Genomic DNA, 12265 nt, shown 5'->3' with positions numbered 1-12265 from the left:
GTAAAGAATATCATTGAAGAGTCTCAAGAAAGATGCTTTTCTTTTGACACATAGAGCTAAACTGAATGTCTCTGGGTTTTGGTACGGTTGGTTGGACAACAAGACATTTGAAGGTGTCACATTTGGCTCTGGGAAATCTCAATGGATATTTTCAACATTTTAGAGAACAGAAGATTTAAAAAAAAAATCATCATAATAAAAAAGATCTTTTGTTGCAGTGCTACAAGCGGGAGGTAATTTCTAATCATGATGATAATGGGGCAAGATCTAAAGTTATGAGAGGCGTCTTTTTTTCAAATCAAGCATATTTATCTTATTTATCTGCAATGATAATGTAATATATGCCTGTAAAAAGCAAACTGTAACTATTCCATGACTTTATATGTGTGTCGCGTCTGTGTGTTCAGCTTTGACTGAGTTATGAAAAGAAACCGTGCGAGGGGAGTGGCAAACATTTTTTTTCACCTTCTCCGTGCACCACCCCAGGCAACGGGGCCGTAGGCAGTTGCCTATGTTGATTATAACACATAGCACCACTGGGTCCTCAAGCTGAGACGCCTCGTGAATATGAAAGCCTGACTTCCTAAATTATACTTAGTGTGTAGCATTATCCTCCGGGAGGGGAAGCATTCACATATTGTATTTTCTTGAAAAGCTTTAGGTAGGATCATGATAATAAGACTAATGTTGGCATTTTGGAATAACATGTAACACTATTCCTTCTCAGGCATTCAAGCACAATTAAATAGAATATGTTTTCCAGGGAGCACCACTCCGATTATAGTGGAAAACTCTGATTCCTAACAGATTATTAGACTAACTGGCTTTAATTGAAAACTTGAGTATCTTCTAATTGTAATTTCAAGCTGTTTAACACATTTCAATGGGAAGATAAAATGAGGCTTCAGGTAGCAGCTTGTGAGTCTGGTCCCAGTTATCTTGGTGTGTGAAAAGAATTGTTATATTGTCTGCCTCCATGCATACAAATACAAGCAACACAGGACATTATCCTGCCAGAGGTCCAGAAATACTAATTACCTGCTGTTTACCGGGCTTTGTACACCCCACCTTTCTTGGGACAATCAATAATTACGCACAAAGGCGGTGGGAATGAAATCACCCTGATAACCATTAGCATGAAACTGGAGGAAGTTCATTAGCGATTCCGCGGGCATAGTGTGTAATATCCAATATCGGAGACAACTAGCTCTGTTATCCCTTTGTCTTTTGTCCTCATCCTGTGTGGAAGGCTCACGACTTGGTATTCTGTGACAACTCATTACAGCCTCACACAACATGCAGTCTAATATATTGCCTCATAATAGCACGATAAGCTGTTTTTTATGCATTTGTTTTTATGCTGTTTGCACATGCTCCCTCACAAATTTCCTGTTTTGAATACTCAAACTGATGCAGCAACTCACTGTGACCTAAAATGACATGATTTATTTCAGGAGTCACATCTGAACACTTTGCCGAACGTGGAGGTGATTTAATGCCTGGGCAGGAAAATCATGACAAAGTAATAACAGTGCTAAGGTGAGACCGGTTATTTCTATAGCTCACAATTATCCCTCCGCCGTACATGTGTCTATATATGTTCCCACATCGGAATTATCACCCTTTTAGGACTGCATTCAAATGCATTTGCAGTCGTTTCGATGGATTACTAACTAGACACATTGCACATTGTGTAAATTATGGAGGGAACTGTGCTTTTAGCCTATTCAAATCAATTCAGTCTTATTTGAATATCAACAACTCACAACGTACAATTTCTCAAGGCACTTAACATTGTGAGGTGGAGAACTTAAAAGGATAAAGAGATCAGTTTCCACACTGAACAAACAGCTGGTATCAGTGGAGAGAAAAAATAGTTCAGCTCTTAACAGGTTGAAACGTCCAACAGGACCAGACTTAGGGGGAGGGACCAGTGTGAGGGACCAGTGTGAGGGACCAGGGTGAAGGACCAGGGTGAGGGACCAGTGTGAGGGACCAGGGTGAACGACCAGGGTGAGGGACCGGGGTAGGGGACCAGGGTGAGGGACCGGTGCTGGTGAGAGGAGATAAATGCCGGGAGAGAGGTGGTTTGAAAGGATGAGATAGAAAAGAGAGAACATGAGCAGTTGTGTAACTGCTGTGTTTATCTTTAAGTCAAACTGTATCCACATTTGACCAATAATTGAATCATTGTGGGCCTCTGTTGCGAAATTATTGAATTTCGTTAAACCAAGAGTCGTTTGTCGTGGCCTGTGCACTGTGCAGACTTTACTTTCTCATGTCGAAACATCTTGTGCGTCACAAGGGCCGGCTCTTATCTGCTGCATGCTCTGACATTAACACACTGCGTGACTGGCTCTCTGTGCCGGTGCACTGGAGAGCTCCGTTCAAGCAGCAATAGATGACACAAAGGGACCTCGCATGCAGAATATAAATAAATGAAGAGATATGTTAAAAATTAACTATCTCTGCCTTCCCCCCCTCGACTGACCATGTGCCTCAAACTGCAGCTACAGCTTTCGGTGTAGGCGAAGTCGGCCGGTACCAAGGACTCATTCGTTGTTACTCGACGATAACGTTCATTTTTTATTTATTGTTTGGTCAGAAGTAAACCTTTTTTATTCTCTAAAAAGTGGACCCTCAGATATTCTCTGTAGAACACACTTGTTTATCAGAACAACTATTTATATCTCGTATAACCCACTGCCGTCTTTTAATTAGTTTGTGGAGGCACATTTACATTTGCTGAATATTTATTCTGAATTGCATCCTATTAAAGCTTGTCAAAATATCTTATCAGTTAGAGTAATTATATGCACACACTGCTTATTAAATCAATAATAGGGCACAAGTGAAACAACACACACACAAACGCGTTTGAAAACACTGGCACATTTTACCGATATTCATGGTCCTCAGATGATGAATCCAACCGACATTCTCTTGTGAAATATATGTCAACAGTTATTTAATGAAATAATTTAAACATAAATAAAAGAAATGTCCCCTTGAATTGCAAACAATTGAGTTTTTTAACGTAGCGCCACCATCAGGTACATTTCTGGTGCCTTCAATATTTTGCATCTGACAAATCATTTGATACTTTCATTACATTCTTATTTGTATTTTGTGTATTTCCTTGTGCTGATTAACAAACAATCGTAGCTTAATATTGATCATTGTATCTGTTATTATTCTGAGCATGTTCGCATTAATTAGTGCAAACATGCGGACATGCAAACATTAAAGCTCCACTGAGCCGAAGTTCACGACATGATTGCCCAGCTGAGAAGCTACACACACACAGACACACACACACACACACACACTATAAATGTCTTCCGGAAGACACCTACATGTTTTCAAATACAACATTATCCCCATATTTACATGATAATTTGTCTGTACAAAACAATAACACTTTTTGTTAGAAACGATTAATCAACTTTTGTCTTTTTGTTCATCCTGTTGATGAATTGAAGTGCGGAGAGCAAAACTAAAGCATTAAACTGTTACAAAGTAAAAAGTTCCTGCCTTATAGTTGCAGAAAGATTCAGTACCAAACATTAGGTCGGTGAATATACAGTATCTACTGCTGTATACATCAGACTGTGGTGATTCAATTTGAAACAGGAGCATGTGCAAACTTGTACTTTCATGCTATTCTCTGTATCTACTTTCTAAATGCAGTTCATGTAAAGTGTTAAATGTGTAGAACAGTTGCTACATCACCACAGAGGAATCTCAATTCATCAAAGGAAATTTATTTTCTTTATCATCCTCCGAAGGGATATTTAAAAGAATGTACTTCATTAAATAAAAGTTCAGGATGATATAATTATTTAAATTCTCGGTAAATGTATCCACTACGTTCAAACATTTATTGAACTAGATAGTCTTCAATAATACTCACTGTTCTTTCGATCTGCAGTGAAACGATCTTGATAGTCATCAGGGGGTTTTAAGTACCAACATTTTAACACAGGTGGCTTCGCTCAGTGCACTATTTAGCGGTAGCCCTTTTATTCAAGACTTTATTGCATCTGATCACAAACCTGTGAGTTGTAAAAATGAGCTTCAGAACTGTTGCCAAATGTCACAACAAAAAAACAACAACCTTTGTTAAATGTTGTAATAAATACTGGAGGTAAATATTTGACTTACAGCTCAAGGTATAAAAAGTACATATACATAACATAAGGTCAACAATAGGAACTTCTGTTGTTTAATCAGTGATGATGGTGGCACCAGTAATTTCATGTGTTTCAGTGAGGTTTAAAATAATTCTTGCAGGAAACATGAAACATACATTTCTTTCCGCTTCTACGTTTCAAAGTGAAAAAAAGATAAGAATTCACAGTGTGTGCCGGGGGAAGCCTCGCTTCACTCACAGCAAACCTGTGTCTTTCAACTTTCCTTCCTTTGCCGTCTCTGCAGTAAATCAAATGAGCCCACTTCTCTTCCTCGCCTCTCCCGAGACATATTTCGTTTCAGTTTTCTGAAAATCACAGAGTTTAGTCGACGGTTTGAGGGTGTTGTTTACTGAGGTAGAAACACCGCTTTGGGAGGAAACCTGCTATGGAACAAATAGAACCGAGTTTAAGCCTCAATGCCTTCTTTTTTTCTCTGCTTCTACGTCTTTAAATTTCGCTTTCACGTCGCCCAGATAACTTTGTTCGAATCGTGCTGTTATCTTTAATGGCTGTACGCGATGACCACGGATAACCTTTAAACGTGCTTGTCCCCGTCTGGCTGGACACTTGATGGGAGACGAAGAGTGTCTTCAGAACAGAGGCGATGTTAAAGTGCCCGCCGTACCCTTGCAGTGACACTATCTCAAGTGAGACTTGGTGCAAGTGGACACGAGCAGAGAGCAGAAAACAGCGAAAAAGAAAGATAACATTGATCAAGGAGAAAAATAGCGTCCTCCTCCAGCATCGTTCATCATCACCTCGCTGTGCTACTTAAACTCCAGACGGTCCTGGAATATGTAACACCGATTATTGTTTAGAATACGACTTTTTTCAAACATTCCGGCTCTATGAAACCAGGGTAATTAAGTGATTATATCTGTTTATTACAATATCTCCTTTATTTCACTAAGTCACTGCAGACATTAGAATAATGGAAACACACACGTGGTGCACATCGTGATGAAGTCTGGCCCTGAAACGCAGTGTAATTTTTTTTTGTAGGGCAATGTAGGGCATCCGAGTGAAGGGTCTGGTGATGCCAGAATAAAATCCAATAATTACCCAGTTCTTCTTCAGAATAGAAAGAGCGAATAATCCTCTGATTGAACTTTTGTATCATCCTTCTTCTCGTGATGAAGTTTGAAGCTAAGCTGTCAAAGTGAATGAAAATGCGAACTGTGTGGATATATTAAGATAATTATAATAAGAGAGATCATATCTGTGCTGTGAGAATAAGAGTTGTTTGCTATTGGCTTTGTTTAATGTATAAACCATCTGTAAATTGTACCATCAGTCTTTTTTTTAAAGATGTTAAAACTTGTAAAAGATGCATTTTTGACATTAAGCACATATCGATGGGGGATGCTCAACCATTACCAATACAAACCTACAGAAATACCAGTCCTGACCCGGAGTGTTTCCATCCCATTAAGCATACTGTACATCAGACCTGAGCGCTGAACAAACCTTGGCTTTTAGCGCCTTTTCACCCCCGAGCGTATTGCTTTCAATGGCAAAACACACATTCTCTCTTTCAAAAAAATAAAAGACTCGTTCTTATTCAGTGGATATTTTGAGCCCTTCTCTGGAGCCGCGTCGTCTGTAAAAAGGTTCCCTGTCCGGTTACAAGTACAACAGCGCAATAAATAAGTAAAAGCAAATACTGGTTTGCCCGGTTCTTCCACCTCGTCTTGAGTGAAACTACTCTGGTGCGTCCTGTGTTTTCGAGGTGCGACAATTCAGGAAGATCTTTCTTGCTTTGGCAGGGCTGTTTGCTTTAAGACTAGCTTTAAGCAGAAGCTAAAATTGTTTGCTTGCTCAGTTCTACTCAGTGTTTGTCCATCGAGTCTCCTTCTCTCACCCGGATTAGGGGGAAAATCTATGTGCCAGTTTAGAGAGGGGTTAGCCCTACTTGACAGTTTTTCCTATCTCTCTAAAATGACAAATGCCGTCAACAAATCTAGAGGCTATAGTAATAGTGTTTGGCTTGCAGTTTCCCAGGTAATTAAAATGGGAGGGCAGCTCGCTCCCTAATGTCAGAGGGATTTCATTATCAGCCTCGCAAGGTGCTAGGAAAAGAGTCTCGGCGCGCCTCAGTCTTAACCGTTCATATCTGCCTCCTCAGACTCGGGCTTGAGTTGCAGTTTTAGACAAGGTTGCCATCCCGGGGCCCACGGCTGGATCATTAGAAGGTCAGAGGCACACACACAAAAAAAAAAGGAGACAGATTGTGCAGCCACCTCTCAACAGGGCTCATCTCGTCTCGTTTTCAGCACAGTGGGATGCTTTCACAGTGCTGCGTTTGGGAAAGTGACATGGCGAACACTGACAACTGGGAATGTACATAAAACGCCCCGGCAGGAAGAGATTACTTTTGAGATGCAAATTTTTCATTAAGCGCAATCGGACCTCATATCCCTGACGGTTTTGTCAGGCGGCTGAGGACTGCTCCCAAAGCTGCCTGCAGCCTAATGATGCTGCTGTTAATGAGGCACAGTTTGATGACGCGCTACTTAACGTCCATTCAATACGTGCAAGCTACCGTATGTTTAATATGCAGAAAGCTGGTATTGGACAGGGTGACGATAGAGCATGGATCAATATACTTTTCAGAGCTTCTCATCTTTCTCATTTCCATAATTACATCCACAGCTTCATGTTCACGTTAAGGAGGAAGTCAGGAATGCAACATGTTCTGTCATATAATGCTCAGGGGAGCTTCATGGAAAGGGGCTGACCTCCTTATTATTTAAAAAGAAATATGCAAAATATCTTTCCTTGCTTAAGTTTGATAGCTGTCAAGTGACATCGGAAGTAAATTGAATTTTACTTTATGTTGCTCACAACAATAACAAGTATAGCAGCAATTACTTTTTGTAGAAACAATGCATGGACCTACTACTTTCTACAAAAGACAGACAGAAATAAATACTGTACACACCTCACTATGTAAGTCTGGCAAATATCTAACTCAACCTTCCTCCATGGTTAAAAACAACAGGATCTAGAGATTTTCAGACACTAAATCTATGTTTCGGTTTAAAACATCTTTAACCTCGTGTTCTGTCAATTGTGTTTAGGACACTGACTATTAAACTTCCATCCGTCATTAAAGATTTTGGAGCAGGTTTGATTTACTGTGTGTTTTGGGTATCTGACAAAGCAGTCCAGAGAAATGGCCCACAGACACTTGTTTTCATCTTTTTATATGTGGTCTAAAAAAATCTAATGATAAAATGCATCAAACCTTTCATGAGAATGTTTTTTTATTTATTTATTGGAGTAAAGGAATGGAGACCTGACAGAGTGTTCAGTTACTTTGAATAACATGTGTCAGCAGGAAAATGTCCTGTAATGTCACAAAATTGATCGGCTCAAACTCTGAGTGACTGCTTTGTATTCCAATGGATGAAAAAAACATTTCCTTCGACACTTCCCTCTGAAGGTTTGACAGAAGCTGTGATTCAGCCTCAGTAAAAGGAAACATACGGTGACTGTTATCCCTCTCCATTTTGCTGTCCCAAATCCGGCGCACTTATTCACACACATGCTGCTTGCTACCAGGAATACACCTCGCACTTAGTAATGTCTTGTAACATACTCAAGTAATGCTCTTTCCCTGCCGGCCAACTTCTAGCGACGGCTGTGGTCGTTGTAACTTACACCGCAGGTTTCTGGATCGCAGTTAAGCTTAGTAGTGACTCTCTGTGTGAGGCGTGCACATCACAATGCACCGTAGTACATGGTGACTGGGCCCAACACCAAAGCTGAGAGTCATCCTCAAAACTGCTACATCACAGAAGGAGAAAAAAAAGAAGAAGAAGCGGTGCTCCCTTCATCTACAGCTTTGGGGAACAATTAAACCTGCTGCATATGTCGGAAATGAGTATTTAATTATATCAATGGTACACTGCAAGGCATTCCTGCTTCTGGGTAACTTGAGGTTTAGACAAAATTAGCCCTTATGGTCCAGTGTTCAGCAGACACCGTGTGTGTTGATTTTCATGTGTGTATCCTGAGTTCAAGGAGCCGGAGATTTAAGTGGTATTCAGGAAGGGCTGTCTTTTGTTTCCCATCAATTTTTCATACCCGCTGTCTTCGTCTGCTTTTAACTGAGGACGGGAATTAGCCCCTTTGTTAGATCTGCCTCCCACATACTGTCCAAAATGAGTGACCCACTTTGGGTCTTAGAAAATAAGGGGTTCTGGGGATATAGAAGGGAAAGTGGACAAAAAACGATCACCTCTGCCTCTCTTTTCGATCCAGTTTCTATCCCTCTAACCAGGATTTTCTTCCCCCGATCGTCTAATAGTTTTTTTTTTGCTCCCTCCGTCTTGCTTTTAGTTTTATATGACAAACGCCCTCTCCACCTCTCACTCTCTCCGCGCTTACAAAGCTTTTAAACATTGATAGCGCCTGCAGAGGGCATTGATGGCCACATGGGAGGAGAGCTGGGTGACCTCAGGTGATTTCGAGCACCTGGCTCTCACAGGAGACATGCAAGGCGCCGCGCTGCAGTTTCTCCTTTGCTTTTAGACAGACGTGCGCCGCAGACCCACTTTCCCCGTGACTGCTGATGAATTCTTTTTGTTCTCACCAGTCCCAGATGTGCCTTTGATCACTGCGTCTATTTTTACAGTCACCAAGAAATAAAACTAATAGAACACATAAGAGACTAGTATTTTCTTTGCGGTATGGAAATCTGGAGGAAAAGTGTTTCTTACTCGGTGTACGTCAGGCTCATCTCAGATGTCTGACATGGGCCCTGTAAATTAGTGATGGTATTTTCATCTGTACTTCCTGTGTCTGGTTGCTGTCGGAGGCTGTTTGAAGCTTAACAGACAGCACATCACTGTGTAATGGAAACGACAGGCAAACAGCACACAGCTTATTTAGGATTTCCATCGTAGTCACAGCGCATTTAGAAATCATGGAGTCGTTCCTTGGCACACAGTTCTTTTTTTCTGCCCATAGCAGATTTTATGTATCAGGCACAGAAATCACATGCCTCTGCGCGCTGCGGCGTTCGGTGAAGAATGCGATGACTCTTTGTTTTCCCAAACCTAATGCGGCTTCATATTTCCAAGGATGCATTTAGTCATACCTCATTTGGTTTGAGGACACTTAACATGCTCAATTAGTTTGTCTGTTTTTGCCGTCGTTCATTTTAATAATGATTACTGTCGGTTCATTCTCAAATCAAATAATTACGGCATACATGGCACGACCTTTTTTTTGCGAATTGATGATCGTCTTTTGTCTTACATATTTTCCAATGCACTGTTGTAGCTGCACATCGCGGCCGACTGTCTCCACGTATGTGCTGGTGAACAGTGATTCAGACGTCAAAACTGCCTGTGCTCACTGTGCTAAAGCAGCGGAGGCATATCCGAGTGGTCAAGCTCGGCATTAGTTTCCCAAATTCCATGATTTTGTTGGGTTTTAAAGGATTACACGGCTCAGCGCTGCACTAAGATTTCCAAATTTTGCATTTATAATGATTGATATTTACTGCCTCTTGTTTTAATCTGCTTTTTAATGTTTGTTAATCTATTGAGGTTATGTATCACTGGCAAAAACATCACCTCCCCCCCCAAAAAATGCTTAGCAGTGCCTTGAAAAATAAAACCTGCATGCAACTGTCAAACAAATCCTGTTTTAGATGGGAAAGGGAAGCCATTCTTCGTACTACGTCTCCTGCTATCTGTCCAGACAGGAATATTATTTAAGATTAATGAAACGCTGATAGTAACCATAGGTGATTTGGGCTGAAAAGGGTAAGCTATCATTTCATGACTCAGCCGCATCCGCACACCCATTCCTTTTACAAAGAGACAAGATTATTCCCATCATAATTCAGCCTTGAGAGAAATGATAGTGTTTTCCTTTTGGCCTCTGGAATATAATCCTACCCGGAGTAAATGTAAATATATATTTCATACGTATCCTTCATCGCCACACTCATAAATAAACTCATGAAGGTTTAGAATTCAACTGCGATCCATTAAATGCCTTTTCTGAGCTATTGCTCATTAATGGTTTGTGAAAAATTCATAGTGTTAGCATTTAAGCAGCAGTTAGCAATTAAGGGCAAGGTTGAGACAGACGCTGCAAATTAGCTCCAGGCTATCAATGCTATGATATGTGGCTTCTGCTGAATCAATGCATAGTCTTTGCTTATGTCCCTGTTAAAATAAAACAAAATTGCATATTGATCAAAGCTTCTCATTAACATAACTCATTAAATAAATATGTAATTTATTGTTTTTTAAAAGATGGTTTATGTATCAAGCTGATAGTAAAGCTCTGTTGACTTTAAACAACCATAAATGTTTTAATAAAATGATTCCTTGCCAGTAAAAGTGTAGTTTAATATTGAATTTTATAGTGCGTAAATTATTAGTGCCTGTTCTTTCCAAGGTCCCGTGGGTCATTAGAGCCTTCTTTACCTTTACTGCTGAAAAAGCAGGACTTTTCCCACAACAGCTGTAATATTCTCTCATTCCGCTGAGCTAATTTGTTGAGGAGTCGTATAAGTAATTAAACCATTGTGTTGTTACCGATTTGCATTTGTTAGCGTACATTTTGAGTGTATAAGCACTAAACCGTGAATATAAAAAGTTCATAGTAACAGATGCTTAATTAAAATTTATGGAAGTTTCAGTGGTATATGTGTGGTCAAATGAAACCCACAAGAATGCTTAATTCACAGTTTCAGGTCATTTAGTTTTTCACCATTTTATGATCGAAAAGGATTTTTTTTTTTACAGTGTACCTCCATATGAGGGTCGGCCTCACTCAGCGACACTAGTTCCATAAAAGTTTATAAAAGTGGACAACTTTTGACTCTTGCCTTTTTTGTACACTTTATAAAAATGGAGACTCAATGTGTAACTGCGTTTCTAATATTGATTACTTATATATATCCCTCCCTGAGCTACTACACCTTTGTAAATTGCATTTCCTATTTTCTTTCAGGCACGTTATATTTTTAGCTTTCAGCCACGTCCGCTGCATCTTTCATGCCACTCATAATACATGTATCTTTCAATCTGTTTTTGTTTTCTTTCTTTGTCATCATGCCTTTGTTTTCCCCCCTCCAATACACAGATGGCCCCGGTATGATCCTTTCCTTTTGTTACCATGGTAACCACGCTGTGAAGGTACAAACTTATCCCTCGCCATGCTCTTGGTGGATATGAGGCTTAAAAAGGTTTATATACTGTTTATACAGGATATGTGTTTACCTTGTTTTAAAAAACCAACAAACATTAGTCACGCTTTTTACAAGCACGGCCGCATGTGTCAGCGCTGTGTATTCGAGCGTCTGTTATCGTATCCTCAGCTGTCGTTATCACTTCATCACGTTGTTTCATTCCTGCCCAGATGAAGTGATACGAGTTTTAAAGTGGTTCTGGCATGGAGCTCGATGTTGGACGAGTCCAGATGAAGCAAAAAAAAGACAAATGCCCTGCAGCTTTACACACTTTAGACGAGGTCTTACAGTAGAGCTGAAACACGAAATTAAGGGGATGCATTCAGAAGAAGCACCATTGTTTTCTCGGGTGATAGTAAAAGGAAGAATATTTCAACATGATCCAGATGGATGGGTTGTTATTGTGCATTAAATTGCTACGAGAAAGACAAATATCACGCCTCGTAAACAAGAAATATGGTGGCAGTAACGGATAGCGGATAAATCCATATTAATGGCACTGACTTTTGACCTTTGGGCTTGGACTGCTTCACCTGAACCGAACTGCAGTACGTCTCCGTTGCGACTCTGATACAGCAAATCTGCTTTTACTCATTGGAGGCACAAATTCATTAGGTTTTGTGCTATTTTTTCAGCAGCCTGACATGCAGAAGTCAGCTGATCTAACATATGCATGCACACCTTTTCCTGTCATCACCTTGTGGTCTATATATATATTCTCATCCATAAGTGTCATATTATTCACTTATTGCAATTAGTGGTTTGATGGAAATGAAAGGGGAACCTCATGTCCTCAGTTCACAGGTTGTAAAAGAGGATTTTAAGAGGTTTTAACAAACGGTGTCAGTGCTTACAA

General features: G+C 40.2%; 1 protein-coding gene across 1 annotated transcript in view; it reads left to right on the top strand.

Moving 5' to 3' along the window:
- hs3st4 (heparan sulfate (glucosamine) 3-O-sulfotransferase 4) overlaps positions 1–12265 on the top strand; it is a 71422-nt gene that overhangs the window by 33885 nt on the left and 25272 nt on the right. The gene's annotated exons all lie outside the window — the stretch shown is intronic.

The sequence above is a fragment of the Pleuronectes platessa genome, chromosome 16, assembly GCF_947347685.1.
Source record: "Pleuronectes platessa chromosome 16, fPlePla1.1, whole genome shotgun sequence".
Taxonomy (NCBI): domain Eukaryota; kingdom Metazoa; phylum Chordata; class Actinopteri; order Pleuronectiformes; family Pleuronectidae; genus Pleuronectes; species Pleuronectes platessa.
The sequence above is the reverse complement of the archived record's forward strand: the minus strand, read 5'-3'. Positions and strand labels throughout refer to the sequence as shown.